Genomic DNA, 12678 nt, shown 5'->3' on the forward strand with positions numbered 1-12678 from the left:
TAAAACAAAAACAGAAAAGACTGTTCATTATTTTTTTTATGTGTAACGGCAACACAAAGAGGAAACAGAAGGTAAATGGGAAATCAGTTTACCACCAGTTCCGTAGCGATACATGTAACACCATAGAGTGTGGTCCTAAATTACAAAATAAAATTATAAAAAAATTAGGTGATCACATTTCTAATATCACAGCAAAAAAAATTATCCTCGCTACAAAAAAACGCTCCCGCAAAGGGTTAATTTCATATGACACAGGTAATTTACCCAACTCTTGGAGACAGGCAATTTTGATAGTTCTCCTCAAACCAGGCAAGGACCGCACGTGTCCCAGTAGTCACCGGAGTGTCGCCTTATCGAGCTATGTAGAAAAGACCATGGAGCGAATGGTTAACCGTCGCCTGGCCTGGTTGATAGAGACCAGGCAACTCCTTAGTCACTCTCAGTGTGGATTCCGGAGATTTTGAAACCAATGTCGACAACCTGACCCTGCTAGAGTCCGTTATTCAGCAGTATTTCCTACGTAAACATCCTTGCACTGACATATTGTTCGATGTGAGTAAAGGTTATGACACTATTGGAGACGCAATTTACTCGGGCAATTGCAACAATGCGGCTTTTGTGGCTACGTCCTGATCAACATACGGTCCTTCCTAGCTCGGTAGTGTTTTAGGACCCGAGTTGGTGACACGCTGGCAGATCGTTCTGAGTAGAATGGTGTCCCTCAGGGTAGTGTTTTAAGTGTTACCCTCTTTGCCATAGCCATAGACATCACGTCTACGGTAAGGAGGCCTGTGCAGTGCTCCTTATTTGTAGATGATTTTTTTGTTCTGTTTCCCCTCCAGTGCAGAGGTTAGAGGAGTGAGCTGAAAGAACAAGATCTTCAGTTTTCACTTGAGGGACCTGAAAGGCAGAAAGCGCTGAATATTATAAAGTGCCGTAGCCATAGGTCTTGGGCAGCAGTCAGGGCGCGTCTGCTCCAGTTTTGTAGGGTTTTGTGCATTCACAGCTTGACTATGGATGCACAGTGTATGGGTCAGCGAGGCCATCTTACCTGAAGGTCATTGCGCCTGTCCACCATTAGGGAATTAGACTGGCCACGGGTGGTTACAGGACCAGGCCCATACACAAAAAAAAAAAAAATGGTTCAAATGGCTCTGAGTACTATGGGACTTAACTGCTGTGGTCATCAGTCCCCTAGAACTTAGAACTACTTAAACCTAACTAACCTAAGGACAGCACACAACACCCAGTCATCAGCCCATACCCAGTACCTGTGCTGAGCCAGTGGAAGTGGCACTCACCATCAGTCGTCAGCTCCACGGGTTGCGTCAGGCATGTGAGTTCCCAGCAGCTCAGAATTCACCCACACACCACACTGTTGCTCGTCCGCCTCATGGACGCCTTTTCTCCAACACTCCATGAGCCACAGTCCCATTTGTGACCCACGTGCAGCATGTGCCAGAGTCACTCGGTGTGAAGCAAGTATGACAAGTAGGGTTTTAACCGTCTGCCACCCTGGCTACTGTAGAAGCACACGGTAATTTTAGATTTAATGCAGTATAGAAGAGACAGTACACCTGCTTCAGGTTTTAATTTGATATTTTCAGACATTTCATATGACTGCCATAACTATATAGACGTCTGTATGAATGGATCTAAACAGGGGTAGTCAATTGGTTGCTGTGTTTTCCTGTATCTTATCCTGATGGTGCGACTGCCTCAAGACATGGACTTAACCATCTTCGACACAGGATTATGTGCCCTTATGTTTATTCCCTTCAAAATTATACAAAATTACTTTTACTAGAGAGAAATACACTGTATCTTATTTTAACCACATTACTGAAAGACAAGGTACCCCCTCCCCCACACCCGCTGCAGCCCTGTGGGTTAGAATAGGCCCAAGGTATTCCTGCCTGTAGCAAAAGGCGACTAAAAGGAGTAGCACACCTTTCCACCCTTATGTGATGGACCCCTGTAGGGTTTGACCTCCATTTTTCATAATTTCCCCGAAGAGCGACACAACTGGGGAAGGGCGCTTTACATGGTGCATTGTGTCCATTGTGCATTGAGATCTTTAGCCTGCTTGCTCATCAACGCATTGCAGTCCCGGTCATCCTCCATCCCTTGGGTGAGGACACATTCCTGGGAGCGTTTTGCTCCACCCACTATGCACTGTCGTTCCTGCGCCGACGATGACCACGGATTTTCTTGCACAGTAGCCAGTCCATTGTGGTGGGGCCGCCATGTACCCCATTGGTTGTAGCCCCCTGACCTCACAGGGATCACTCTGCTGATGCCTATGCCATTAAATGCCCACGCATTCCAACGAGTAGATGCCTGTCACCCTTGGGCATCATGACTCCCAGCAATGGTCATCCTGCCAGGTGGCCTTTGCTGTGGCTGGGTGGCGCACGTGGGGAGGACCCCTGGTCAGAGTAGGTGGCATCAGGTCGGATGTCACGCCATGAAGCGTAGTACGTCATCTCTTGCTGGCGGGCCACCGCCAGCAGTCTCTGAGCGGCAAAAATCTAACTTAAATGCTAAGAAATATGACCCCTGGCCACACCATGGGGGGGGGGGGGGGTGATGCTAGGCTAAGGATGGCAGTAATCTCTCATTCACCCCAGTACCTCGTATGTACCAGAGCTGATGGGAAATGTCCATGAAGCCCCACTTTTATGTGGAGCATTTGGAGGACAAGTTTGTTGAGGTACAGGGCTTGTCCAAAATTCACTCTGAATCAGTCGTGATAAAAACACCTTCCTCTGTCCAGTCACAGGCATTACTCACTTGTGACAAGTTTGGGCATGTTTCTGTTACCATCACGTCCCATAAGAGCTTAAATATGGTCTAGTGTATTATATGCCACAGGGACCTTCTCTTGCAGTCAGCCTACGAGCTGTACGCCGATTTAGAGCGGCGAGTTGTTCATTTCGTCCAGCAGGTCCATTGGGGTCGGAGGGATAATCAGGTTGCCACCTGTGCCTTCATCTTGGCCTTCTAAGGTGACACATTTCCCGAGAAAGTCAAGGTGATGGTCTGTGATGTCAAGCCATATATACCTCCCCATATGCAGTGCTTTAAGGCTGGAAGTTTGGCCATATGTCATCCCAATACTACATGTGCCCCGCCTCTCACCTGTGTCGACTGTGGAGAGCATCATTCACCTTGCCCGCCAGACTTAGGGATTTACAGAAAGACAGGAAAATCATGGAATACAAGATCCTGGACCAACTGACCTACACTGAGCACCTACATCCTGTGGCTATGACTATCTCTTTCGCCACTGCTACGAGAACAGTTGTCGCCCCATCGGTTCCTCGCATTCCTGTTCCCTCGAAGACCACACCTGCCACCTTGATGGTGAGGGCGCCCTTTCCTCCTTGATGCTCCCACACCACCTACTTCGGGAGCAACACGCCCCAACCGTTGGGGATATCAGTCCCCACTTCTGAGCAGGAGAAATGGAAGTCTTCTTCAGCTCCTCTCGCTAGGAAGGAGTCTCTTGGGACACTCCCTTCCCAGGTTTCTGCTAGTGGGAAAGGTGACACCGCCGGTGGCTGAAGCCTAAAAGCAGTTGGTCGTAGGACTTCATGCTCACCCTTAGTCATGGAGACTGAATCAGTGAAGTCCTCCACGCCAGGGAATCCCCAGGAGCAGTGAGAGAAATAAAAAAAGAAGGTCCCCAAGACCAAAAGAATTGCACTGGCACCCTTACCACCGCTACCTAGAAGCTCTGCATCGGTGGGTGAAGTGGAGATTCTGGCGTCCACTGAGGACCTAGATCTCGCAACACCCGCAGACACAATGGATATAGAATGGTCACACAAAACGTTGGTGGCAGCATGTGATCCTGAGACGTAAACTGCCTCATTGAATGTTCCATGCCTTCCCAGTCTTACGATTACGTCATCCTCTAGTGGAATTGCGGCGGTTTTTTCCACCGCCTGGCTGACCTACATCAACTGTTAAGCTTTACACCCTCTTTCTGCATTTCCCTCCAGGAAACATGGTTCCCGGCAATGCGGACCCCTGCCCTCTGCGGCTATAAACGATATTACAGGAACCACAGCGACTATAATAGAGTGTCAGGTGGACTTCGCGTTCATGTCCTAAGCTCAATCTGTAGTGAACCTGTGCCCCTTCTAACACAGCTTGGAGCTCTGGCTGTCAGAATAAGGACGACGCAGGAAATAAGTGTCTGCATTGTATATCTTCCTCCAGATGGTGCAGTACCCCTGAATGTTATTAACTGCACTCGACCATAACCCATTGTGGGGTGGCACCGTGCTTACTGGCTGAGGCAGAGATGTCGAAACTTCACTGTCTCAGTTCAACCTCTGCCTCTTAAATACTGTGGGGGCCACACATTTCAGTGTGACTCATGGTAGTTACACAACCATTGACTTATCAATTTGCAGCCCATAACTTCTCCATCTATCCACTGGAGAGCACATGAGGACCTGTGTGGTAGTGACAATTTCCCTGTAACTAACCCAGGGTCAGGCTTATGAACGCCTGCCCAGATGGGCTTTAAACAAGGCAGACTGGGAAACTTCCACCTCTGCTGTCACCATTGAATCTCCCCCAAACATCGGTGTGATGGTTGAGCGGGTGACAACAACAATCGTTTCTGTGGCAGAAAACACGACCCCTTGCTCGTTATGGTGCCCTGGCGAAAGGCAGTCCCTTGGTGATCGCCGGAAGTCGCTGAAGCAATTAAGGAGCGTCGGCGAGATCTACAGCGGCATAAGCGGCACCCTTCCCTGGAGCACCTCATAGCTTTTAAACGGCTCCGTGCCCGCGTTCGCCAACTTATCAAATGACGGAAGCAGGAGTGTAGGGGGAGATACGTCTACAACATTGGGTGCAATATGTCACCTTCCCAAGAATGGGCAAGGACCAAATGTGTTTTCGGGTATCAGACCCCAACAAGTGTTCCCGGTTTTGACATAAAAGGCGTGTTATCTACCGACGCAAACGCGATTGCTAGCACTTCACTGAGCACTATGCTCACGCTTCCGCATGGGAGAATTACCCCACCCCCCCCCCCAACCTTTCGCACTCTCTTATGGTGGATGGAAGGGAAAGTCTTCTCGTTCACTACACGCCCCAGTAAAACCAGGGCGGTTGACAGAGTGGGATCTCCTCAGCACCCTTGCACATTGCCCCAACACAGCTCCTGGGCCGGATCGGATCCACAGTCAGACGATTAAACGTATCTCATCTTACTACAAGCGATATCTCCTCGTGATCTTCAACTGGATCTGGTGCGATGGCCTCTTTCCATCGCAATGGCGAGAGAGCACTAACATTCCGGTGCACGAACCCAATAAAAACCTGCTTCATGTGGTTAGCTATCGGCCCATCAGTGACACCAACGTTCTTCGTAAGCTGCTGGAACCTACAGTGTCAGCGGTTGGGCTGGGTTCTGGAGTCACGTGGCCTACTAGGTCCATGTCAGGGTGGTTTCCATTTGGGTCGGTCTAACTCTGATAGTCTTGTGTCCCTCGAGTTTGGCATCCGAACAGCCTTTTCCAGACGCCAACACCTGGTCGCCGTCTTTTTTTATTTACGACATCATATCCTTGGCACATTAAAAGAGTAGGGTCTCAGTGGCCCACTCCCGATTTTTATACAGAATTTCATGTCGTTTGTTACTTTTCGTGTCAAAATTGATGCCTCCCATATTTCAACACACATCCAGGAGAATGGGTCCCGAAGGATTCTATATTGAGTGTATCTCTATTTTTTGTGGCTATTAATGGCCTAGCAGCAGCTGTAGGGCCGTCCATCTCAACTCCTCTGTACGCAGACGACTTCTGGCTCAAAAATGGCTCTGAGCACTATGGGACTCAACATCTTAGGTCATAAGCCCCCTAGAACTTAGAACTACTTAAACCTAACTAACCTAAGGACACCACACACACCCATGCCCGAGGCAGGATTCGAACCTGCGACCGTAGCGGTCCCGCGGTTCCGGACTGCAGCGCCAGAACCGCTAGACCACCGCGGCCGGCGACGACTTCTGAATTTCCTGCTGCTCCACCAATACTGGTGTCGCTTAATGGCGGCTACAGGGAGCCATCCACAAGGCGCAGTCATGGGCTCTAGCACCCGGTTTCCCGATTTCGGCCGCAAAGTCGTGTGTTATGCGCTTCTGTCAGCGTCGTACCGTTCATCCAGAAACAGAACTTTACCTTAATGACGATCCACTCACTGTAGTGGAGACATATCGATTCTTAGGATTGGTTCTCTAAGCCGGATTGACTTGGCTCCTTCACCTTCTTCAGCTTCCGCTTCAGCGGAAGTGCTGGCAGCTGCCTGAGCAACACCAACTGGAGTGCAGATAGCTCTACGGTGCTGCAGGTCTACAGAGCCCTTGTTCAATCTCGCCTTGACTATGGGAGTGTAGTTTATGGTTCTGTGACGCCCTCAGCGTTGCTTTTACTCGACCCAGGGCACCTCTGTGGCGTTCGCCTAGCGACAGGAGCTTTTAGAACGAGTCCGGTGACCAGCGTCCTTGTGGAGGCCGGATTCCCTCCATTTCAGGTTAGGCGTGCACAACAGCTGGCCAGTCATGTTGCAACCGTTCGTAGTTCTCCTGCGCATCCGAATCAGTCTCCTTTTCCTACCCACTGCGGTTAATCTCCCGCATCGGCGGCCCAGATCTGGGCTTCCAATTGCAGATCATGTCTGATCCCTTCCTTCTGAATTGGAGTCTTTGCCTTTACCATCTATACTTGAGGCCTATTCAAGTACACCTTCATGGTGTACACCTAGGCCATTGCTTCGACTGGACCTTTCACATTGCCCTAAGGACTCAGTTAACCCTGTGGCTCTCCACTGTCTCTTCCTCTCGATTCTTGACATGTACCGAGGCCACGAAGTGGTTCACACCGACAGCTCGATGGCTGATGCTCACGTCTGCTTTGCGTATGTCAATGGAGAACATACTGAACAGCATTTCTTGCCCAATGGCTGAAATGTTTTCACTCCTGAACTGGTGGCTATATCTCGTTCGTTTAGCACATCCGTTCATGCTCTGGGTAGTCGTTTCATCTGTGTACTGACTCCTTGAGCAGCCTACAAGTTGTAGACCAGTGCTCCCCTCGTAATCCTTCAGTAGCGACCATTCATCAGTCTATCTATTCCCTGGAATGGTCCAGCCGTTGAGTGGTGTTTTTCTAGACCCCTGGTCACGTCGGAAACCCAGGCAACGAACTGGCCAACCGGCTGGCCAAACAGGCTGCACAGAAACCGCTTATGGAGATCGGGTTCTCTGCAACTGACCTGCGTTCAGTAGTATGCCACAAGGTTCTGGGGCTTTGGGAGACGAAACGGCGTAGCCTCAGCATGCACAAGAAACTGCATGCCATTAAGGAGTGTACGAATGTGTGGCAGTCCTCCATGCGGGCCTCTCGCAGGGACTCTAAGGTTCTCTGCTAGCTCCGCACTGGCCACGCTTGGGTCACACTTGGGTTCGTCCTGTGCCGTGATGACCCACCTCAGGGTCGGTGCGGCACCTGGTTGACAGTGTCCCATTTCTTGGTGAACTGTCCTTTGGCTGCCCTGCATCGGGCTTTTCAGTTACCAGACACGTCGCCATTAGTTTTAGCTGACAACGCCTCATCGGCTAATTTAGTTTTACGTTTTATACGTGTCTACATCTACATCTACCTTTATACTCCGCAAACCACCCAACGGTGAGTGGCGGAGGGCACTTTACGTGCCACTGTCATTACCTCCATTTCCTGTTCCAGTCGCGTATGGTTTGCGGGAAGAACGACTGCCGGAAAGCCTCTGTGATTGTGCGTTTTATCATTCTATACAAGTTTTAATGCATGTCCATTGTCCCTTTACGTTCGTCGCAGAGAGGCTGGCTTTCCCTTTTTATTCTCGTGGTCGGCCAGCCTCGGTCATCTGTTCTCTTGTTTTTGCCCCTTCTGCCGTGTGTTGCTTCTCTCTGTTTTTTTTCCTGTTTTGACCATAGTAGTGTTGGTTGTCCTTCTGTCATTCTTATGGTTCTTCCTTTCTCCTGTTATAGTGCTGTACGTCTCCTTTATTTTTTTCCCTCTTTCCTTTGTGTAATAATTTTCCTGGGAACAAGACCGATGACGTCGCAGTTTGGTCCCTTCCCCACCCCCAACCCCCTCTTTTAAACCAACGAATGACATGGTACGCTGTAAATTCCTTCCGCAAAAATATATTTGTTTTAGCATACTATAGCTCTTTCATCAATTCAAATACTTTTTTCTGAAAATCTTGGTCGCTCTTCCAACCATTAGTAAGTCAGGTTTACGTAAATTTCACAATTATATATAATGGTTCAGTTAGTGCATACACACTACTTAATCAAAAGCATCTGGACACCTGTTACTGTACATTAATAAGGGGTGTGTCAACTCTTCGCGTTCATGATGGCTTAAACTCTGCTGAGGATATATTTAATAAGGTATCTGAATGTCTGTAGTCGGAATACCAGCCAATTCTTCCTCAGGAGTCGAAACCAGAGGAGGTACTGATGGACTCTGTGGTCTGGAGTGAAGTCGACGTTCTAACGCACCCCAAAAGTCTTCATTAGGCTCAGATTGGGGCTTGGGCAGACCAGTCCATTTAAGGAAAAGGGTTCCACGGAGTTCAGATTGGGACTCAGGCAAATCAGTCAATTTAAGGAATGTTTCTGTCCATGAACCAGTGCCTCGCAGATGTTGCTTTACGACAGTGTGCATTCTCATTCTGACACAAAAATCGTCTCTGCACTGTTCCTCTACTGTGCTCAGATCACAGTTCTGTAACATATGTCCTCACACCTTTCCACTTTTACACTTTTCTTTATTTCAGTAAAGGGACTAAACATTAACTACAGAAACCTACTCACCAGGTTAACCGAGGGCGCTAAGGCGCTGCTTCCTGGACTCGGCTAGGCGTGCAGGCCCTTGATCTAATCCGTTTGGCGCATTAACGACGAAGGCTGGTGTGCCGGCCAGAGTGGATGTGGTTTTCAGGCGGTTTTCCACATCGCACTAGGGGAATACTGGGCTGGTCCGCACATCCCGCCTCACTTCCACAGCTCGCAGACATTTGAAAACGTTCGCACTGTTTCATGGCTTATGCTAGATGCAGACAGCTGGGGTACACTAATTCTGTCTGGGGGGGGGGGGGGGGGGTTACAGAGTGGTGTCAGGAACGGTATCCATCTGGCCACCCTACGGCACTAACATCACCAATTCCATTGTAGCAAGGCCAACCCCATGTTGATGTGCTGGGCAAAGCTCCAAGTTCTCCAGGCATTCCACAAACCTAAATCTACCAATGGGTTACCATAGTGCTTAACGTGATTCATCACCCCAGGTCACTAAATTTCCAGCCATGGCTAGCGAAGTGGCGCCGCCGCTCTTCACACCACTTGAAGTATCAGTTATGACTACAGAAATTTTTACAACATTCTTCTTAACTTCCTACGCACAATCATGTACTAACTTGGACAGCCCTATCACTTCAGAACTCATGAATGATTCATTCCGCTGATTTCACGATTTTTTTAATGACCCAGCCATCCACAATGCTCGACTGTCCCTGCCTGTCAATATGGGGCTGCCTTGTCTTGTTTTAGCTGTGGTTTTTGCCTTGCGTTTCAGCTTCACAACATCACCAATAAACTACTGCGGCAGTTTTAGAAGAGTTGAAAATCCTTCATGGGTTTGTTACTCAGATGAAATCAGTGACCACGTTCGAAGTCATTGAACTGACTGGTCCATTCTGCTCTTAACCGCTTCTCTACCGACCACACAATACACGTGCCACCTTTTATACTGACTAGTCCCTGTGTGGCAAAAACTAGTGGTCAGTTCAGCATTACATCTGGGTTTCCCAAATCTGGTAGTGTATATCCCTTTGTAGGCGTATGTGAAATGGGCACTCTGATATCAGAGATTCACTTAGACTACTCCAAGCATGGGAACATAGTTGGCTCTTTCATCATTCTCCGGCATATAAGGATTTATTTAGTAGCATAATTGTCTTCAATGAGTGGTAATGACGACTCTCCGATATGTATCCAACATGAACTTGACTCGTCCGCTCAGAAATCCGGAGTGGTCTGAAGAGTATCCAGAGAATATACACAGCACAGATCTGTTCCAGAACATCCACGACAGCCATTTTTGTCTACAGAAATAGAGATTCCATTCTGTTGGGTAGCGGAGCGCCTCGGAGTTGTCGCTAACGAGATGGCCGAGGCAAGTAGTCCCGAAATGAAAATCCATTGGCATTATGCGAGGTCTTACTGAGGTCACTTATCGTTGGTGGAAACAGTCCCAGATCCGTGGGAAAGACAGAATGTAAAAACAGGTAAAGCTAAACTTTGTTCGCTTAAATCCACCGACCGACCATGACATACTTCCATCTAGTACGAGCAAAGGAGATAGTTTTAGTTTCCCTGCGTACAGGGTATTGCCGTGTAACCCAGGATTTCCTTTGTGACGAATAGCCTGCAGAATAAAACTCACGTGGCGTCACAACAACATTGCGGCATATTTTAAATGCTTTTTGTTTTTTGACAAAAGTTCATTAAATGGTTTTGGTGGACACATGCCTACGATGTTGAGAAGACTACGGTAATGAGAGTTTTAATAGTGTATGCAGGTTTCAAGCGTTTTTTTTGCTAGCTAATCATGTCACGAACCAGTGCATCAGAACTACCGTAGTTTCAACACCGTGGACGTGTCCATGAGCTTCGCTGGTGAGACCCATACAGTCCCACAAGTTTGTTCTTGATTTGATGCGATTCAATATTTAAAACCATAATTTAAATTGTATTAAGTAGGCACCTTGCATCTCCAGCTGAGTGGTTCAATGTAATCATTGACTAGCTGAGTACCCGTCGTTGCTCGAATATTTATTTATTTCAGTCATTTATTAGTCCTCCCTCCCTCCCTGTCTGTCTGTCTGTCTTTCTTCTCGCTCCCTTATCTGTTTATCCTCCTCTCTCTTCTCTCTCCATGTTACCAGCCCTCCCCCAGTAGACTTCTGGTTCTTACCCACAGTACTTCTTTCCAGACAGGATGGCCTAAGCAGTATGTCTACCAAGTTTGGTAGAACTGTATCCTTGGGTTTAGCAGGAGTGTTTTACCCGCGGTTTGCCTGCGCATACCCACGTCACATCGATTTAACATATTTCAAATTCACGATAACAATTACTGAACTACATAAAAACAAAACGTAAATTAGTTACAGAATACGGCGTACACACACTTCGTTTAGCATGTAAACGTCACTACATATATTTGCATTTAGACTATGACATGTTCGATGTGCCTGCCATTATTGGCGATGACGTGACGCATAGAAATAGCAGAAATTCTGCATGATCTGCTGAAGTGTCGGAACATCGATTATCACGATGACCTTATAAATGGCTGTTTCCAGCTGAGCAATGGTATCGAGGTTGTTGCTGTACACTTTGCCTTTAATATAGCTCCACAAAAAGGAGTCGCATATGTTCAGATCCGGAGAATATGGCGGCAAATCGAGGCGCATGACAGTGGCCTCTGGGTACCCCAGAGCTTGAATGCGGTCCCCAAAGTGCTCCTCCAGGACATCAAACTGTCCTGCTTCAATGCGGTCGAGTTCCGTCTTGCATTAATCTCATCTTGTCGATGTCTGGGTCACCTTTGGATAATGGGGATGAAATCATCTAGAACCTTCAAGTAACGTTCGGTAGTCACTATGTCATCGAAGAGTATCGCACCGATTATTCTGTGACCGGACATTTCACACCACAAAGTCACCTTTTGAGGGTGAACAGACTTCTTGATCGCGAAATGCGTATTTAGTCCCCTAAATGCACCAATTTTGTTAATTGGCGAACCCATCCAAATGAAAGTGAGCTTCGTTGCTAAACCAAACCATACTCACATCGAAGTCTTGCTCGTCAATTCTATGAAGAATAGTGTTGGCGAAACACAACTGCTGTTCCGTGTCTCTCGAGCCCGATGACTGATGGGAATGACTTTTGTGTGGGAAGAGATGCAGGTCTTCAACAACAACTTGTCGCAGTGTCTCCCAGCTGTTTCCCAACTGTTTTGCAGCTTATATGATCGATTTCCTGGGTCTGGTTTGAAATAAAGCGCGTGTCTTCTAGATGGTTTCAGCCGTTTCCACCCTTTTTGGACGACCGACACTGCCCACTGTCATCACTAACAACACCCATTCTCTCAAACTTGGGAATCAAATTCTTGATTGTTAGCACACTTGGACCGGTTGTCTTCAGCATAAACTCGGCCGCAAACTTCCTTTTAGCGGCAGTTAGGCTGATACTGCTAGCATAGTAGGTTTTCACAAGCACTATACGCTCAGGCATGCTGTACGGTCATTTCCACGTGCAAATGGCCGACATGTGTATACTGAACCCATCATGCCCCGCGGCCAACCGTGCAGTTTGAACGTCCTAATGAAAACCTTTCAGAAGGTATTAATATTTCATTTCATAGGGTTCCATAATGGTCACCCCGTATGTTTGACACACAGTTCATCTGCATGTCTAGCAAATGAAAACCTTTCAGAAGGTATTAATATTTCATTTCATAGGGTTCAATAATGGTCACCCCGTATGTTTGACACACAGTTCACCTGCATGTCTAGCAAATTGCGACTTGAAGTTTCCTTTTTGCA

The sequence above is a fragment of the Schistocerca cancellata genome, chromosome 6 (genome assembly GCF_023864275.1).
Source record: "Schistocerca cancellata isolate TAMUIC-IGC-003103 chromosome 6, iqSchCanc2.1, whole genome shotgun sequence".
Classification (NCBI taxonomy): Eukaryota; Metazoa; Arthropoda; class Insecta; order Orthoptera; family Acrididae; genus Schistocerca; species Schistocerca cancellata.